The following is a 12,762-nucleotide window of genomic DNA, read 5'->3' as shown; positions in this document are numbered from 1 at the left end:
ATCTTCACACACACATACACGCAAGCAAACAGCAGTGTACAATAAATAAATAAATGAATGAATGAATGAATGAATGAATGAATAAATGGTGGTGGCTCCTGAGGAAAAACACTGGAGGCTGAGCTCTTCTCTACATGTGCACCGACACACGTGAAGAAATATGAGTGGGCGGGAACACAGTTTTGAATGTATCTGAGCAAGTGTAGTCAGTAAAGGGTTCTGTCAAGCAGGAACACGTAGAACTTGACCTAGAGCATCCTCTGAAGGTGACTAGAGGCGCCATATTGTGGAAAGAACATCAGAACCCTGCCTCTGAGTGACTGATCATTTAAACTTTCCAAGCCTTGTTTCCATCACTCAGGTGCAGTGTCTGCCTCAGCCTCTTCCAATAGCTGTGTGAGGAGGAATCCATCCTGGAAACTAGTATCAGGTGCACTGACTCGGCCTCCACCAGGGTTTCCTGCTTTCTAACCTGCTGCCCGGTGGCCACTGCATATCCTCCAGAACAGTGCTGGCTCAGGCAACTGGCCCCTGGTTAGCCCTCAGTATGAGACTAGAGAAAGACTCACTCAAGAATGCAGACACCAGGACTTGGCCGGACCTGTAGGAAGGAGATGAGCAATATCCTGGGTGATAAACTGGGAAAGGGCTTGTCTGGAAAGGCCGCTGCTGCTGTTTTCCATTCTGCGGAGAAGAGCTCCAAGAAGGTGAAGGCTGAGGAAAGCACAGTGTCCCAGCCAGGGACTGGAAATGCAGTGACTTCTCCGAAGGGAGATGAGGGCTGTGCTCGCACCCCTGCACATGTCTACACCCATGCTACCTGCTGTGGCAGAGCTAAGAGCCTCTGAGCTAGCATGAGCATCAAGAGGCCAGAACACTCCAGGTGCCTCCTCTGGCCTTTGACTGCTGTTTCCCTCCTCCAGCCTTTGTTCTCTCGCAGCCTCTATCCCTCAGAAATGTCTGTCTGCAGCCTTTCCAGGTAGCCATTCTTTCTCTTCCGCACTCTTAGAGATCCACCTCCTTCAGACAGTGCCAGATGAGGTCAGGTTTCCTGCTGGTCAGTCAGCCTTCTGAGTGCTGGGATTAAAGGCCTATGCTGCCACCACCCAGCCTGATACACACACCCACACACATGCTGTGTGCGCACACACACACACACACCACACATGCTACACACACACATGCCACACACACATGCCACACACACACATGCACACACACACACCATACATGCCACACATACCACACACACACCACATACACAATACACACATACACACTACACACACATGCTACACACACATATGCCACACACACACATACACACACTCCGTACATGCCACACATACCACACACACATGCCACACACACCACACACACACACACACACCACACACATGCCACATACACCACATACACACCACACACACATACCACACACACATGCCACACACACCACACACACACACACCACACACATGCTACACACACACATGCCACACACACACATGCACACACACACCATACATGCCACACATACCACACACACACCACATACACAATACACACATACACACTACACACACATGCTACACACACATATGCCACACACACATACACACACACCGTACATGCCACACATACCACACACACATGCCACACACACCACATACACACCACACACACACCACACACACATGCCACACACACCACATACACACCACACACACCACATACACACCACACACACACACCACACACACATGCCACACACACCACATACACACCACACACACCACATACACACCACACACACACACCACACACACATGCCACACACACCACATACACACCACACACACACCACACAGGGTTTCTGTGTAACAGCTCTGATTGTCCTGAACTCACTCTGTAGAGCAGGCTAGCCTCAAACTCACAGAGCTCTGTCTGCCCCTACCTCCCAAGCACTGGGAGGCCTGACTTCTTTGTAAAATACCCTTTTCTAGTGTTCATTTGTGCTGGGCAGTGGAGGCAGAGGCAAGTGAATCTTTGAGTAGAACTCAGCCTGCTCTACAGTGAGTTCCAGGACAGCCAGGGCCACTACACACGGAAACCCTGTCTTTAACCACCCCCCCAAAATTTTTAAATTGATTTGTGTGTATGTGCATGTGTGTTAATTGTGGGTACATGTAGGGGGGAGGAAGGCACATGCGTGCAGGTATACATGTAAATGCCCACATGTATGCCAGGGAGGCCAAAGGTCAACCATGGTGTCCTTCCTTAGGAGCCATTCAACCTGTTTTATTTCAAACAAGGTCTCTCACTTGGCCCAGAACTCACCTTGTAAGTTGACTGGACAGTGAACCCCCGGGGATCTACCTGTCTCAACCTCCCCAGCTCTGGGATAGCAAGCTTTGCCACCATACCTGGCTTTCCTGTCAGGTGGGCATTGAACTCTGGTCCTCATCCTTACAAGGCAAGCACTTTACCCACTGGCTTCTTTACATTCTTTTAGAAAAATATGAAAATCATTTTATATCAAAAGGTCTCATTAAAATAAGCAAATGGGTTGGGTTTTTCCTTCCAGCCATAATTGGACAACCCCTGATCTACATCTTCACAGACAGGCTGGAGCACAAGTTCAGGTCGGTTCACCCTACCATATGGAGAAGGAATTGGGGTGGTGTCAGTTCCCTTAAAGCAAGAACTGTGTTTAGTTGCCTGCAGACACCGAGGAGGAAAATGACAGCCATTTATCACCTTGCATTTACAGCCTGTCACAGAGACAACCTGCTGGAAGGGGGGCTGGGAAGGGGTTTGTGGCAAAGCTGAGGCCACACCTACAGAGAGCTTTGCCAAGCCTAGGTAGGGCACAGCCTTGGGGGATCCGCCCCATCATCTTGGAAAATCCTCCACCAGGATGTGTCGAGAGCATCTTAGGAATATTCATGTCCTGGCAGCACACGGAAGAAACGGGAAGGGGAGAGGGGCCAGCAACGAAACTGTGTTTCCGAAAGTCCCAGGACGAGAGCATGCACCGCTTCCATCAGCCCCGAACTGTGTGACATGCGGCGGTTCACGAGCGACTTGAGGCACATAAATATGTGCTTTAAAGTTTAAAAGTACGGAGTGAGATGAATGGGGCCTCTGATGAGGCCTCCTCGGGCTCCGTCGAGCAGCGTGGAGGAGTCCTGGAAATGATTTTCCTGCGCTCCAGCTGTGCGGAACAATGCAGGAACCCCTCTCCCTTTGTGTGGCTCGCCCCAGTGCTCCCCATCCGCTTGATTGCAAGCCGAGCGCCCGGATTGCCTTTCCTCCAGAGTGAGGAACAGAGGCCAAATTTCAGAAAATAATTCTGAGTGATGGGGGACTCTTGCGAAGCGCTGATTGCTTTATAAATGGCATCCCCCCCACGCCCCCACCCCACCACCGCCGACTTTGGGAGGCAGCCGCTTTTCAAATCATGCCTGGAACGCAGCCTGATTTCCCTCAGGAATCATCTCTGACATTAGGAGCTCGGCTACCTTTTCCTACAGTTTTACCCAGAGCCGAAGCTTGTCTGCAGAGCCCAAAGAGGGAGTGGGCCCTCCTCACTTCAAAGCACCTACCATTTGTGGAAATGCCCCTCAAGGCAGCCATGGCCGGGCACCAAGGGCTGCCTGCTCTTGCTGCAGGAAAGGGTTAAACGGCGCCGATGAAGGGCTGCCTGCACCACCCCCTTCTGGTTCCAGTCCTTAGGTAATTTGCCATTCTTCCTGCACGACGGCAGGCGGGCGCTAGGTCCCAACCTTCTCTCAGTCAGTACCCTCACGTCCTCAGCTTCCTCCCACACAGGCTTCAGAAGTAAGGAACGAATCTTCAGAGTCTAAGGCTGTTTCTAAGGGAAAAGATGGGGGGCTGGAGGGGGGAGAGAGAAGGGAATCGAGAGAAGAGCCACAAGTTTCTTCTGGAAATATAAAATCCGTCACATCTCCCACTGAGCTGGTGTGTAGTCGAGAGAGACCTGAGAGTGCCCCACCTCCCATTGGTCCATCTTCTCACACAGGGACCTCACCCAGGGTCTTCATTCTGCCCCAGAGCACCAGAGATAGGAACCAAACCGGTACCAGCTGTAAGTGACCCTGGGTCTCCATGAGCCTCTGTTGTCCCACCTGCTCCATGAAGAAGGGTTTGGATCAGTCTCCAAGCATCGTCCCACCTCTTAAAACATCTGCTTTGAGACAGTGTTGGCAGTATGAAAGATGGGTTTGTAACTGGCACCAGGTTCCTTGGAGGTTGGCTGGGCAGTATACACAACACATGAAAATGTGTGTGCACCAACCACTCACCGTGGCAGTGTTCTTTTTAGGGATTCCACAAAGCTCATTGACTGACTCGAACCTACCTGATTGTAGGGAGTTGGAATGTTGCTGCTCTGGAGCCAAGTTATCCTGGGCTATTTTTAGCCCCTTCATAGCCATTCTCAGCCTACTCTGTGTCAGAGCTGACATCCTCCTGCCTATTAGATCAAACCTTTCAGACCCTTAGCTTCCAGCAGCCCAAGGGCTAAACACATCTTTAAAGACTGAGGACTACAGCAAAGGGTTCCCTGCTTGGCTGTTACCTTCCTATTCGGCATTGAAGTACTCACAAAGCTTACCACATAGGAACACGGTGTTTGGGGCAACATAGCACACTCCCAGGCAGTGGGCACTCATATTTGACTCCAGAGTCATCCTATTATTGGTTTTTTTTTTTTTATCTCCTTTGAGGTGAGCGTTGGTTTGTGTGTTGACTTTCCTTATTTATAAAAACAACCACAAATCAGATGCCCTGTGTGTTGAAGCAAAAGACAGAAAGCAACACAATGGTGGAGTCGAACCATCTGGAGCAGATGAGACACTCCACACCCGTGCCCAACACAAAAACTCTACCGAGCATTCGTGCCAATGTTACTGTACATTATTCCTAAAACAAACAGAATGAGGAGGCTGGAGACGAGCCGGCAGTAAAGAGAACTTAACTGCTCCTGTGGAGGACCTGGGTTCGGTTCCCAGGACCCGACGGACGCTCACAACTGTAACTCCACATGCAAGGGACCCGTGCTGCCTGCTAGCCTCTGTGAGCACTGTACATGGGTAGTACAAACACACACTGAACTGTGCACTTCTTTAGAACCATGCTAGGCCACGGGTTTCAAAATGAACAGTAGAGGTGTGTTTCAAATTCATTTTCAATTGCATGCGTGTGTGTGTGTGCACATGCATGTGTGTATGGTGCATGTGTATGTGTGGGTACACATGAGTGTTGGTGCCCCACCCCACCCACACACATACACACTGCATCCTCTGGAGCTAAGGTGCAGGCGTCTGTGAGCCACACCATCTGGTCGGTGCTGGGGTCGAGCCCTGATTTTCTGATAGATGCTCTTTAACTGCTGAGCCACCCTCCTGCCCCTTGAGAACTCTCGAGTTGTAAGCATATGTACCCTTAGATTTAGATTTAGCAATCCTGTTATTCAGAATTTTCTTCTAGGACTGGAGCGATGGTTCAGCACTTAAGAGCACTGGCTGTCCTTCCAGAGGACCCAGGTTCAAATCCCAGCTCTCATCTGTATGTAACTCCAAGATCTGACATTCTCACACAGACGTACATGCAGAATGACTGCTTTTCCAGAATTTTGTCTTATGTTTTTAAGATTCATTTTTATGAGTTTGAATGTTTTTCTTACATATATGCAGTGTCTGCATGCATAGGGCCCAGAGAAATCAGGAGGCAGCTTTGGATGCCCTGGGATTGGAGTTACAGATGGTTGTGAGCTGCCATGTGGGTACTGGGAATCGAACCCAGGTCCTCTGAAAGTGCAATAACCGCTCTTAACTACTGAGCCAGCTCTCCAGCCCTCAGAACTTTCCTACCCCGTGTACAGGGGCAATGAGCGGCATATTCGCTGGTACATGTTTGCATTAATAAAAGATCTACAGTAACCTAAGAGTCTAGCCAAAATCACTGGCTAAGTGCCTGGTGAATGTGTCTGGAGCATCTCATGGCTTTCTGGAAAGAGACAGCTCGTGTATAGCTCTGAGATGGGTATTGAAGAACATAGCTGCTGTTCACAGTAGGGGAGATCCTGGCTAAAAGCTTTCTTTGAGGATTCCCAAGTGCAGCCTCTAGAAAGGGGAACAGGGCAGCGGATAAGGTGTCTTCAGAAAGTGTTCTTAGCTGAGCATGGTGGCACTGTCCTTTAATCTCAGGCAGAGGCAGGCAGATCTCTGTGAGTTTGAGGCCAGCCTGGTCTACAGAGTGAGCTCCAGGACAGCCAGGGCTGTTTCTTTAACAGAGAAGCCCTGTCTTGAAAACTCAAACATAAATAAATAAATGAACAAATAAACATTAGGTTTTTTTTAAAAAAGCACTCTTTACAGTTTTCTTTTTAAGAATTATTTATTTTCTTTTTCTTTTTCTTTTTTTTTTTTTTTGGTTCTTTTTTTTCGGAGCTGGGGATCGAACCTAGGGCCTTGCACTTCCTAGGCAAGCGCTCTACCACTGAGCTAAATCCCCAACCCTTATTTTCTATGAATACACTGTAGCTGTCTTCAGACACACCAGAAGAGGGCATCAGATCCCATTACAGATGGTTGTGAGCCACCATGTGGTTGATGGGAATTGAACTCAGGACCTCTGGAAGAGCAGTCAGTGTTCTCAACCACGGAGCCATCTCTCCAGCCCCCTATTATTTTTTAAAGCATGTATAACCTATAAGAACATTTATCATTAAAACAGAATGCTCCCGCCTGGAGAGCTGGCTGCTCCTCCAGAGGAAGCGAGTTCAGCTTCCAGCACCCACTTTGGGTGGCTCACAGTCATCTGGAATCCAGGGGTCGCCAGGGGATTTCATCTTCTTCTGGCCTCACAAAGCAACTTCAGATACATGACATACATACATACATACATACATACATACATACATACATACATACATACACACACACATACAAAATACTTTTTAAATTGAAGGGGCTAAGGGTTTACAGTTCTGTAGGTAGCTGATATGGTAATGGGGGGCACCATGTGGACCCCTCTCTGCAGGTAGGGGGGTTATTTCACAACACCTACTTCCTCCGTGCACACAAGAGGCAGACCAGGCCTCATAGGGTTTCCTGACTGCCTGGGCTGAATTCGGGGTTCTGAGCTACCGCTCTTGGGACACTGCCTGTCACCTTGTGTTTCCCCTTTTCCTCTCTGAGAGACTAGAGGTGGGTCCGCTCTTTCAGCACCGTGGACAGAAACACACGGCTTCCTTCCTTAGCTATAGCATCACAGACAGCTGAACATCTATTAGCCCAAAGACTTAAAGAGCCACCACTGGGTTTGAACCCAAAGCTGCTAATGTCACATGATCAGATACATCAGGGCTCACAGAACAGGACCCTAAACCTGCCGGTTGGAGACATCAAAAAGCATTGTTTGAGACTCAGAGACAAAGATTCAAAATGTTACCTCCCAGGGGCTAGGCCCAGCGGAGAGCTAACCTCTAATGGATCGACCAGCTAGAGTGGGAAGATGCAGTAAATTTGCAGCACGCAGGATAGCAGCATCTCCCCGAGAGGGCTCTGCATTCTGAAGCTTGGGGTTTAAAGCCCTCTGTGGTGAATGAACACTACAGTGAAGACCACAGTGCTGGAATGTCTTAGTAGAGCAACAGTGGGGGTGAAGTGGATGGGAGATCAGGGGAGACCTTCCAGCTGGCAAGCAGGGGGAGCCTCAAGCAGGAGAGCCAAGCCCTAGACATTCAGTGCAGCACTCTAATTGTGGGATGGCCCTGAGAGCAGTAGGCAGTGAAATACTCACAAGGCGAGGCTTGAAGGAGGCTGGCTGCTGTTCAGGGGCTCCCTGAGGAATGGTGGGTTGCACTGCCTCAGAGAAGTTGATTTTGAATCTCTTCTCCAGGCTCTGTTTGGCTCTGGCTTAGAGCCCTGATGTTGTTATGTATCGTACAGGCCAGCCATGCACCCTTTTAAGAGATCTTTTATTTATTCTCTGATAATTCCATATGTGTAAACATTGTATCTTTTTTTTTCTTTTCTTTTTTTTTCGGAGCTGGGGATCGAACCCAGGGCCTTGCGCTTGCTAGGCAAGCGCTCTACCGCTGAGCTAAATCCCCAACCCCTAAACATTGTATCTTAATCATTCTACCTCCAGTCTGTTTTCCCTTCTATCCCCCCCCATACCCTTCCTGCCATGTCCCCTTTCCACCTCTGTGTGTGCTGTGTGTGCATTTGGCCATGCATGCATATATATGTGCCTGCAAGTGTGTGTGTATATGCATGTGCGTATGTGTGTGCATGCAGTGTACATGCATACAAGTGTGTGTGTGTGAGGTCATGTGTGCATACATGTGCAAGCATGTGTATGAATGTGTATGCATTCATGTGTACATGCTGTGTGTGAGGGGATGTGTGTGCTCATTTGAATGTGTGTGTGCATGCAGTGTACATGCATACAAATGTGTATATGTGTGTGAGGTCATGCATGCATACATGTGCAAGCATGTGTATGAAGGTGTAGACATACATGTGTATATGTGTATATGTTGTATGTGAGGGGATGTGTGTGTGCATTCAAATGTGTGTGTGTATGTGTGCATGTATATGTACGTGTGTTACATGCCTGCTTGCATGCATGAGGTACAGATGCCCCATTTAAGGCTGAGCTTTCAACTGTCGCTTATTGTTTGCATTCTGGTCAGTTATGAGTCTCCAGCAGTGCAACCTTGACAAATCAGCTTTCTCCTTAGTAGAATGATCAGTAGCTTTCCCCAGTGGAACTCGATAACATGATTTTTTTTTCCTATATAGCCTGGACTTTACTATGTACACCCCGCTGGCCTTGAACTCAGAGATCAGTCTGCCTTTGTCTCCCCAGTGCTGAAATTAAAGATGCACAGCCCCACACCCAGCCTCAAGGACCTGAGATAACGCATGCCAAGTCTGAGGCCAGTAGCATTCAGAGACAGCTGAAGGCCCCAGGGAACAGGAGGATGTGTGAGACCCAGAAGGAGGCCCTCACCTAATGGTGGTCAGCTTTCGGGAGGCAAGCAAGAGACGGCTTCCTGGACATGGCTCAGTATGCAGAGGCATGAGGCAACATAGAACAGTTGGGAAATTGGGCAGGCAAGGCGACTGACTCAGTGGGTAAAGGCACTTGCCACAAAGCCTGACAACCCGAGTTCAATTCCTATGGTGGAAGGAGAGAACCAACTCCCTCAAAGTGTCATCTAACCTCACCATGTGTGCTCTGAAAGAGAGAGGGGGGGAAGGGGGAAGGGGAAAGGAGGGGGGATGGGGAGAGAATATAAATAGATTAATAATTTCTTTTCGAAAGATGGACAATTAGCCAGGTGGTGGTAGGGCACACCTTTAATCCCAGCACTATGGAGGCAGAGGCAGGAGGATCTCTATGAGTTCGAGGCTAACCTGGTCTACAAAGTGAGTTCTAGGACAGCCAGGGCTATACAGAGAAACCCTGTCTCAAAACAAAACAAACAGCAACAAACAAGGCAACATCGGAATAAAGGGCCCTTCTGCCAGTTATGAGTTAGGAACCGCAGCACAATCACCCTTGGCTGTGGAGTCTGCCTGTATGAAGACAGTGTCCTTTTAATATAAAGACAGATATTAAGATAGCAATGAACCTCAGGCCTCCTCAGCAGACAGAACACTGTGAGCATGAAGCCAGCCTGGTCTACATAGTAAGTTCCAGAACAGCCAGGACTTAAAAAAGCAATGAACCACCCTTGATGCTCAAGCATTGGAAGACCGAGCAGGGCCTCTCTCCTTTCTGGCAGTCCTGGCCTCACAGTATCCTCTGATGAGCTAAGATTCTGTGGTCTTCACATCCGTCTGAGGAAGAAGCCCGGGATCAACCTAGGTGTTTCCCGCCCATAGTACCTGCTTTGCTGAATCCTGGGAAGCCTAAGTGAAAGGGGCTACAGCCTTGAGATTACACTCCAGTGTGGGAGGCCAGACTTCCCCAGAAACATTTTCACTTACTAATGGGTTTAATGAGTACAGAACTTCCTGTTTTAAACAAACAAGTCATTAGCATTGACTGTAGACTTGGAAATGGATCCTAATGAATTGCTAATTAGCCTCCTCCTCTTCCCAGCTCCTTAGCTGGTAGAGTCTGTCTCTGGCCACTGGAGCCTTAATTCAGCTAGACCTGGGTATGTACACACACACACACACACACACACACACACACACACACACACACACACACACACACTTTCTGTCATGCAGTCAGTATACATTCATTGAACACCTACTAGGTGTTACTGACCACGACAACCACGAACTCTTCCTCACAGCTCGATGGGGAAGACAGAACTAATCCACTAGCCTCAGAGAGTTGGCACACTGTGGGGCAGGGATGGGGCAATATGAGAAGACTAGATCTTGTCCTGCTGGGGATGTCCCTCAGAGGAGCCCAACAAGAGAAAGGTACAAGGAGTAATAGAGCCAATAGCTAAAGATTGGTACTGGACGCAATGGGGAAGGGGAATGGCTCAGATTTCCAGAAGAGTCTATGGAAAGGCCTTGCAGTAAGAGGACCTCTGCCCAGCACCACAGGGAAGACACCCACTGGCCCTGGGAGCCACTATGATGAATGAGTAAGGGTGGGTGGAGACATGGAAGAGAAAGAGAAGCAGACTGGTGTGTGCACATGAGGAGGGGTGGAAGTGCCTCAAGGGCAGTGAGGAGCTGCCTGACGTGAGAAGCCTGCAAAGCCACCTGAGGCCACTGTGAGGTCCTGGCCTGTGTGGCAGTGTGCATCTGTGTTGATGCCCATGGCCCATGCAGGTGTCCCTGGACTGGGCTGTTCTCTGGGGCCATGTTGATGTCTGTAGGCTGTGCAGAGCAGGCCCCATCCTTTGCCTGTGCAATGTGAGATAGTTGGCCCTGACGGTGTGAGCATGGGAGAGCTGTCAGGCTGACCAATTCAGCTACCACCCAGGCCTAGATCCAGGGCTTTGAGTTGGCCACCCCAGCATCTACCTCATGTATGACCTGCTGGAGCATGTGAAGGGGCTAATCCTCCAGCACCAAACTGAAGGATTGCCAGGCAACAACAGGGTATCCTAGAGGAGTTCCTGTGAGGATCCAGTACTGATAGCATAGCAGGAGCCAGAGGCCTCAAACCAGACCAATGACTCACTGCCATGAACATTTGCAGGATGGCTGGGCAAACGGGTATAATAGTTTCCATGGTGAGATGTTTGGTTTGGTTTGGATTTTTTGTTTGTTTTGGGTGGGAGGTTGCAAGGGCAGAAAGGGAGGAACGAGGAGATGATGATGTGAAATTCACAAAGGATCAATAAAAATTTTTTAAAACAGAGGAAACAGGATGAATCTGAACATGTGCGTGAGTGTGTGTGTGAATGTGTGTGTAAGTGTGTGCGTGTGTGTGTGAATGTGTGTGTGTTTGAGTGTGTGTGAGAATGTGTGTGAGTGTGTGTGAATGTGTGTGTGAGAGTGTGTGTGAGTGTGTGTGTTTGAGTGTGTGTGAATGTGTGTGTAAGTGTGTGCGTGTGTGTGAGAAAGTGTGAGAGTGTGTGTAAGAGAGTGTGTGAGTGTGTGTGTGAGTGTGTAAAAGCTGTGTCAAGGGTGTTGATCTTCATCCTTTGGAACACACACCGCAAGGTGATTGCTCACAGCCCTCAGGCCTTAACTCCTTCAGGTAGGTGTACCAGTCACCTTCCAATTGCCTCCTATTTGGTTTCTTTGCCTGAGGTCATCCTGCGGTGGGGGAGACCTTTCATCTGTAGCGTCAACAGGCCAGAATGCTTGATGAATTAAGCAGGAATTGAGAACAGATCAACGGAGGAGAGTCCTATCTCTGAGCTCTATCCCCCACCTCCTTGGGCAGAATAGCTCTGAGTTTCAAGTTCTGAACAACTTCCCAGGGTTCCTGGAGGGACCGAACCCCATTTGTGCACTGTGTTTAAACTATCTGCCTACTGCCCATTTTCTGGGTTGCTCCCTGTGATGGAAGCTGGTTGCTCCCTGCCTGGGACAATCCTACAATCTCTGGTTCCCATTCTGCTTCAGTGAGACCCCCTTGACACAAGACACACACCATAAGACACACGCGTGCCTCTGACCTCCCATTCTCATCAGCCTTGGTGATCTCACTTTGCTCTCTCATGTAGGGTGGGGACCGACTATTTTATTTCATTGATTTGAACTTAAATTGATATATGTGAAGTGTAACATTTCAGACACATAGCTCTGGGAGACATCCTACCCCTTGAGGCTGCCAATTCACGGATATTAAGCTTGGTGAACTCTGGGAAGGGTGGCGGACTGACTAGGTCACCTATCCCCTTCTTAGAATTCAGTCCTTCAGCTGTTGTGCACGCTCAGTAGCAGGCAACCTCCAAGGAGTCCCCTACGAGGACCCAGAGGGTTAGGGCGAGAGGTACTGGCAGATCTCTCCATCAACCTGGCTTTCTCGGTATGCACAGAAGTGTATGTATCAGAATCAGGCTTCAAGTAAACTATTAGGAATCTCTCCTAACCTTCATCTAAATGAAAGAGTCCTGGTTAGGGGCTGGAGAGATGGCTCAGTGGTGAAGAGCACTGACTGCCCTTCCAGAGGTTCTGAGTTCAATTCCCAGCCACCACATGGTGGTTCACAACATCTGTAATGGGATCTGATGCCCTCTTCTGGTGTATCTGAAGACAGCTACAGAAGTACTCATATATATGTATATAAAATAAA

This window comes from Rattus norvegicus, chromosome 3 (assembly GCF_036323735.1).
Source record: "Rattus norvegicus strain BN/NHsdMcwi chromosome 3, GRCr8, whole genome shotgun sequence".
In the NCBI taxonomy this organism is placed as follows: domain Eukaryota; kingdom Metazoa; phylum Chordata; class Mammalia; order Rodentia; family Muridae; genus Rattus; species Rattus norvegicus.
Note: the sequence above shows the minus strand (reverse complement) of the source record.